Source organism: Myotis davidii, unplaced genomic scaffold (genome assembly GCF_000327345.1).
Source record: "Myotis davidii unplaced genomic scaffold, ASM32734v1 scaffold130, whole genome shotgun sequence".
Taxonomy (NCBI): domain Eukaryota; kingdom Metazoa; phylum Chordata; class Mammalia; order Chiroptera; family Vespertilionidae; genus Myotis; species Myotis davidii.
The window spans coordinates 7350670-7359125 of NW_006285040.1; the positions used below are offsets into that span (position 1 = coordinate 7350670).

Consider the following 8456-nt stretch of genomic DNA (forward strand, 5'->3'; position numbering starts at 1 on the left):
CTTATGAACTTTCTATGAACTTCTAAGGTAACACTATTGTGCTATAAAGGATCATACTGCACCCTTGATCTCTGCCACATGCTCCGAAGCTTCCAAAGGGGGAGATAGGTGCTGTGGTCAGCTGGCCAGCTTAATAAAGGCTCTTAAATTTAAATTCTGAGTCGGTGGTCTATCTCGCTAAGCCAACACATAACACAATTTGCATGTTTGTCTTTTATTAGTATAGATATATCTATTAGAGAATAATGGAAGTCTGCCTCTTGATGCTTTAATGAGAAAGGAATAGTTGTCATCAGATACAGTTACTGTCAATCAACTTAGGTATAAATGAGATGAGCAAAGCACCCATGTAAATTTGTCTGCCTCTCTTAAACCTCTTAAACCAGAGATTATCTGAAACATAATTATCAAGAACTACTTTTAATGGACAGCCAGACTTCTGGAGAGTCTGTTGCTAGGGCACGAGGGACTCTTAGTGAGGAAAACTCCATAATATGGCTCTGTAAGAGGTGTATGCATTGGAAGAAATTAGTACTTTATATATATGGAAAGTAAGTAAATGTAGATTATAATGGCTCAAATTTGTAGAAAACTGCAAAAGGAGTCAGGAAAGTCAGTAAAGAGGATGTCTACACTGCTCTCCAGATCAGCAGAACAGGTTTCCTCAATCACACATATGATTTGGTTCTTACTAAAATGCAAAGTAATTCGTTTCTGTATTTTTACCAAAGATTTCAATCATCCTCTCCATTTTGACTGAGACAGGGCTGCTCTAGAGGATGATAATGAGCAAGACTTTGAGTTATCAGTTTCTTTGTTTCCATGTCAGTCACCTAGTGTGAGTGGAGATAATGAGTCTGGATATGGCACATTGGTTTTGTAATACCAGCACTTTGAGACTTTAATAAGCTTAGTTTTGAATTAAATAAGATTACAGAGGACATTGAGGCAGCACTGGAATAATGATACTCTCAGGAACCATAGAAACTATTGAAGTGCTGCCACCAGAATTAGTCATGTGAGACTGTTTATGTGAACAGTCCAAAGTTCTAAAGAACCAAAGAAAACATCAAGATAAGTAGGTCAAAAATCTTAAGGGTGAAATTCTTTTTGTACTAAAACATTAAAAGGATATATTTTAAATTGAAATTTAAAAATATAATTGTTTAATGTTTAAATCTTATTTTTAAAAAGTTTATTATAAAGTTTTAAAATGTATACTTTTCTTTCTGAATGTAAAGAACTTTGGCCCAATAACTCCACTATCCTTTCCCTTTAGATATGTTCAAAAATCACCACTTTGGGATTAATCAAAATTGTGATTTTGGGGGATATCATAGGTCCTAAATCTAAGTGTTAGTATTTAAGAAAAAACTAATCAATAATTTTATGAATCGCAGGACTAATTGTAATTCCAGGAAACTTGGATCTGATGAGGTCTGATTTGATCATTGAAGGATAAGAGGGAAAAATACTTGAATTACAGGGTTGTGCTAACATATAAATGGACACAGAAGACCAAATGAGTTTCCTTCCTTCCTTCCTTCCTTCCCCTTGACCAAAATCAAACCCAGGACCCTTCAGTCCGCAAGCCGATACTCTATCCACTGAGCCAAACTGAATTAGGCCCAAATGAGTTTCTTAAGATGGATTCACCTCCTTCTAAGTATATTACTGGAATTATTTTTTTATTTCTTTGTTGAAGAAGCTCCTCTTGCATGGATAGAACTCACATGGTGCAGAGTACTGGTGAGTAGCTATGCCAAATGGGAAGGTCCGGAGCAATGCAGCCTCCCCAAGACAAAACTCAGGAGCAGTTTCAGATTCCAGTGAAAGTGAGGGATTTGGGAAGGGGATTGGAGAAACAGAGCCAGGCCAGGGACATGATTAGATGCTGAGCCTTCTCAAAACCCTCCATTCATTTTCTGACTTAGCCATCAATATTCCTATGTGAGACATTAACTAGGGAATACAAGAAACAAAATGAGAGAAAATTGTATCAACCATGGCTTAGGTTTCTATTCAGGAAGATCTCTTAGTCACCCTTAGTTGATAAATGACATTTTTTCTAAGAACAATGCATTTTAATTCCCATCAGTTTGCCTTGGCAATATTAGAAATTTATTTTCTGCTGTGTTACCACAGGTTTATTCAAATGTCCCTACACCGAGTCATAACCTGATCAGATCATGACTTTACAGTGTTTTACCCTAACTCAAATATTGAATTATAATATCCTCACCAATGATATTTAGATAGAGGTGATTCAGGAGGGAGGGTGTAGACTCTCTGACTTCTCTTATTTATTTTATGACCATTAAAATACAAAACAAATTTAGGTGTTCACCCAGATATAACCTTTCTGGGGAAACTGGGATCTTGCTGCAGACCTTTAGTTCAAATCCTCATTTCCAGTCAGGTCCTTTCAATCCTATTTTTCCAGGTGGTGGCTGCTATTGCTTTAGGCTGACACTACAATTCCAAGGCATCTGATTTTCCCAATTCCACATGAAGGAAACCGGAAATGTGACACTATTTATTCTGGTGGATAGTACCACAGTTTACATCAAGTCTGATAATTCTTTTCTTAGTGTTTACATTTCATGCCAACATGGGCACTTGGAGAAAAATATCCATGGACTCTAATCATTACTAATACCCAGCCAGACCCTTGCAAATATTTGTGAATGGAGGCCAGGCTCTTGTTATACTTCTCTGAGGAAGGAATCAAATTATTCTACTTTAGAAACTGAAAAAAAAGTCATTGGTTCGAAATATATGATAATGATTAGTATGAACTAACCTCAGGTCAGACTCCAGTGAATTTGTAGACCCAAGAACTAGTTGGGGCAAATGCTGCCTAGTATAACCAAGCTTTGCCTGCAAAATATGATCCTAGTGCAGAATCTTTGCCAGATTCCCTGTGGCTTCTCATAATGGACCAAGCAGGCTGAACGATGAAAACCTTGTGATTGTGGAAAGTAAGTGTACCATATTTAGTGATGGTGAAGAATCTGTATTAATTAAGGTTAGATTTAGTTGCAAATAAAGAAAATCTTAAATAACTAGGAGTTTATTTCTCTGGAAGTCTGGATGCAAGGAGTACAGGACTAGTAGAGTAGTACCATGTTAATCAGAAACCTTGGTTCTTTCAATCTTGCTACCCTGGCCTTTCTTGACATGCTGCATATGGCCCCAGATGGCAGCTGAAGCATTAGGCATTATAATAATATTTGGTTAAGGAGACCCTAGAAATCTCACACACATTTCCACTTTCATTTTATTGGCCAAATGTTAGTTACATGGCTAAATCTAGCTGTAAGGGAGATTGGAAATATATATATAGATATATTTTATATATAAATATGTATAGATCTATTTTATCAACTGTTTAACTGAGATCCACTCTTCAGTTCCTAAGAAATAAAGGCAGAAGAAATGTTCAGAGTCTATTAGAAATATCTATCTCAGATGATATGAAAGAAATCTGTCACATCCAAGAGTTTGATCATTTTATTTTTAATTCTTATAATACAAACTAAATTTCTTCAGTCTTCACTCAAGAAATTTAAAAAAGGGGTCACATTATAAATAATAACTCTTAGGTATCAGAATCTACAATGCTTTTGTATTTCCAGTGGTCTCCAGAAAGAATACTTGTTTGTGCTCTTAAATAAATCTAGTTAGTTTCCATGGAAGTATTGGAAATATATTCTATCAAGTGTTCAACCAAGATTCATACTTCAATTTCTAAGAAATAAAGGGGAAGCGAATACTTAGAGTCAAGCAGGATTATCTATGTCAGATAATACAAAAATATTCTGTGTCTTCTTATGCTCACTGGACATGCTGCATGTGCCAAATATTCTGCTTATTGTTCCAACTCCTGCCGCAGCTCATGGGCATCAGACCTGTCTGGTCCTGTGCCTGTTTGAATTAGCTAGAGTTATGTAATATTACACACACATACACAATACTTGAAAGTAAGTTGCAGGCATCATGGCCATTTATTATTAAATACTTCAGTGAGTATTTCCTCTGATTAAAAACATTATCCTACAGCCCTGGTCTGTGTGGCTCAGTAAATTGAACATTGTTCCATGCACCAAGAGGTTGCCAGTTCAATTCCCAATCAAGGCACATACCTGGGTTGTGGGCTCTCTCCATCCCCAATAGGGGGCAATTAGGAGGCAGCTGATCGATGTCTCTCTGATCGATGTTTCTCTGCCCCTCTCCTTTCCCTCTCTCTAAAAAGTCAGTGAAAAGATATTTTAAAAATAAATAAATAAAAATATTACCCTACATAACCACAGTGCAATTACCAACTTTAGTATATTTATCATTGACACAATAACTTAATTAAATGTGCCTTCTAGATTCTGGTGGTGTGGATTTACTCTAAATTTTACTTTATAACCAAATTATTCACCTTTGGATTTCCCTTCACCAGGATTTCTAAGTATTCAGATCTTTCCTCAGTCCCCTGGGTCTTCAGTTTTGTAAATGGATATATGTTTCTTTCCAGTATTAAAAAATGTTTTTAGAGAGAGAAGAAATTAAAAAAAGAAAATTTATATTACTTTATAAGACAAACAATAGTGTGAACTAAAACCAGAGAAAATGTTTCATAGAAGACTTGTTAAGAGTTATATTTTATACATTTTTGTATGATGATACTCAAATATTTATAAACCTTAAATATCTTAATAGAGTAAATGGTCTATTTAACCCCAGATTTCTTTACATTAAGCAACCCTTTCTTTTCATAGATCAGTGTTTTTAAAAAACCTTTTCCTAGAATCTCCTGGGAAGCCTATAAAAAGATTTAATCAGCAAATTTTGAGTGCTTAAATGTGTGCCAGATGTGGCTGTGTGAAAAAGAAAACTGTGGAAAAGCTTTGGGCCAAGAAAGGAATAACACAGTATTTATTTGGAATGCTTTCTCTGGCTGCCATGTTGAGAATATTCAATATGGGAGCAAGGTGGATGAAGGGAGACCAATCCCAAAGTCTCTCTTTACACAAGCCAAGTAAGAGACGGTAGTGACTTGGATGAAGGTTAAAATAATTGACAGGTGGGAAGTGGACAGATACTGGGTTTATTTTGATGATGGAGTCAATAGGATTTGCTATTTGATTGGATCTGAGGTATGAGATTAAAAAGCAAATTTGGCAGTGACACCAAGATTCTGGCCTGAGGAACTTTTCTCCATATTTTAACAACTCAAATGGACAAATACTAGGTATTGATGCTCTGATTGCCTGACAGCCAAGTTTATCATGATATGGTTAAAGGTGTAAAAATATTTTCTACTAAAATATACTTTTAGAAACCCCAACAAGCAAAAACAAACAACCTAATTAAAAAATGAACCAAAGATCTCAGCATATACTGTAACAAAGAAGATGGACAGAAGGCAAGTATGCATAGGGAACGATGCTCCACATCATATGTCACTAGGAAAATGCAAATTAAAACAATGATGAGATACCAGTATATACCTATTAGAATGGCCAAAATCCAGAACACTGACAATACCAAATGCTGATGAGGATGAGGTATAACAGGAAGTTCCATTTGTTGCTGGTGGGAATGCAAAATGGTACAGCCTCTTTGGAAGACAAGTTTGGTGGTTTCTTACAAATCTGAACACTCTTACTGTGTAATCCAGCAGTCGCGTGATTTGATATTTACCTGAAGAAGTTTAAAACTTATGTTCACATGAAAACCTATTCCCTGATGTTTATAGCAACTTTATAGCTACCAAAAGTTGGAAGCAACCAAGATGTTCTCCAGTAGGTGAATGGATAAACTGTGGTACATCCAGGCAATGGAATATTATCCAACACTGAAAGAGAGTGAGATGTCAAGTCATGGGACGACATGAGGGAACTTTAAATAAATATGATGAAGTGAAAGAAGTCAATCTGAAAAGGTTACATACTGTATCATTCCAACTATCTAACATTGTGGGAAAGGCAAAGCTATGGGCACAGTGAAAAGATCAATGGTTACAGGGAGTTGGGGTGGGGCGAAAGGAATCAACAAACAGAGCACAGGCGATTTTTATTTAATCTTTTGATATCATAAAATGATGGATGCATGTCATTATACATTTGTCCAACCCCATAAAGTGCACAACACCAAAGGTGAACCCTAATGTAGACTGTTTTCTGGGTGATTATGATATGCCAATATAGGTTCATTAATTTAACATATTATCATTCTGGTGGGGGATGTTGATAATTAGGGAGGCTATGCATGTGTAGGGGTAAGATGCTTTCCTCACAATTCTGCTGTAAATCTAAAAATTATCTTTAAAAGTCTTAAATAAACACACAACCCCTAAAACCTGCAAATCTGAGTATATTATTCTTGAGACTCAGTTTTTTGGGGGGATGGGAGGTTTATAATATCATTGTTCATAAGCTTCCATATAGTATAGGAATCTTTGCTCCCTGAGTCTTCATATCCAAATTCTGCTTCACACTTCTAGTGATGGAGAATTCAGCATTAATAGGGCACCAACTGCATATTGAATAGTTTGAAATGTTAATAAATTCTGGCTTGTGTTCTAGGAAAAATTTACTTGTTCATCATTCTGCCTCTGCAGCTGTGTAGACTAAGTCTATGTTTTCTGTCACATAACAACATTTGAATATTTAAACATAATTATACAGCTTCTAAAGTTTCTCTTCTCCAATGCCTTTAGGGGACTCTTTCTTTTGTATCTGTGATAAGCCAGGAGAGTATGTCTAGGTTTTATTGAATAGACTATGTATTTTGACCTTTTAGTTTTTTCTCTCTGGAGAATTTTCCAGTTTTACTTTCAGATTTCTATATTGACTGATTGGACAGTAATCAAAGTTAACATTGGCTCTAGAAATCATATTTAATAAGGCTTTATTCATTTCCCTTATTTTTAAGGTATTTATGAATTCAGGGTGAATAAAACTTGTTTTTGAACCTGAATGAAAGGATATTGTATTATGTTGCACATTTATTTTCCTCTTGAGTCTTTCTTTTGCCATTTCTTTTTTAAAAAATATTTTATTAATTTTTTTACCGAGAGGAAGGAAGTGGGATAGAGAATTAAAAATATCGATGAGAAAGAAACATCGATCAGCTGCCTCCTGCACACCCCCTACTGGGGATGTGCCCACAACCAAGGTACATGCCCTTGATCGGAATTGAATCCGGGACCCTTCAGTCCACAGGCCAAAGCTCTATTCACTGATCCAAACCGGCTAGGGCATCTTTTCCCATTTCTTAATTCATAATTATCTTCCTTTTCTTCTTTTCTTAATATATAGCAGAGATATGTAAAGCCTTAATGTCCTATTCAACAAATACACTTATCTTCAGGATTAAGAACAACTGTTGTTGAACTTTGAGGATTTGCTTGGGTTGAAGGAAAGTTAATATGAATTTATAGTTTGACAAAAGGTAATGAAATCTGAAGTTTCATAAACAGAGGCAAAGTGACTTGAAATAAAGAAGTAACTGTATCTTCCTAGCTGCTGGTTAAACACATCTGAAGTGTGTGCAGTTTGGGTATGATGCTTCTTGGGCTGGGCAGACAGAGTGTGGATAGGAGACAGCTCAACTATGTTTTGGCCCCTCTCATCACCATCACTGGTGTAAACCATAGTAAAAAATGAATTGGAGGAAGTCTGGCAACCTCCCCACTTTCTCCACACATGCTTCTCAAGGAAACCAGCCCAAGGATATGGAGAATCAGGACAGTTGCTGTGGTCACTCTGAGCTACTTGTCCCAGGCCTGTTACCTGAGTGTGCTGTCCCACTCCTTGTTTACTACAGGAGTTTGGGCTTTGTCTTGGTCTAGCCCAGTGATGACGAACCTATGACACGCGTGTCAGAGGTGACACGCAAACTCATTTTTTGGATTGAATTTTCTTTGTTAAATGGCATTTAAGTATATAAAATAAATATCAAAAATATAAGTCTTCGTTTTACTATGGTTGCAAATATCAAAAAATTTCTATATGTGACATGGCACCAGAGTTAAGTTAGGGTTTTTCTAAATGCTGACACGCCGTTCAAAAGGTTCGCCATCACTGGTCTAGCCATTGGAACCTACTGTCAGTATATCATCTTTATGTAGGGAAGAGTGTATGTGCCTTCTAGAGACAAACATTTTTCATATTTAAAAAACATGAATTTTCAGATGTCTTGAACAGAAATCATCTTGAGGCAACACCATTGCCCTTCACACTTGAGCATGGTGACTATGATGCATTACCTCGGCAGGTCAGTTGAGGGAGACCAAGGGAAAAGAGGACAAGCCCTGGGGTGCAGTCCAATTCAGACAGTTCTCTCTGCCATGATATACCTAGACATTTTCTCTTGGGAATACTTACCTGGCCTCCTGTCTTATCAAAATAGACTCGTTCAAAATCCCTCTCTGTTGAAATATTCTTTTCTGTTGGGTCCCT

The 8456-nt window shown here is 36.4% G+C and overlaps 1 pseudogene; it reads left to right on the plus strand.

The window, feature by feature from the left end:
- The window catches only part of LOC102762214, a 20650-nt pseudogene that overhangs the window by 5883 nt on the left and 6311 nt on the right, over positions 1-8456 (plus strand).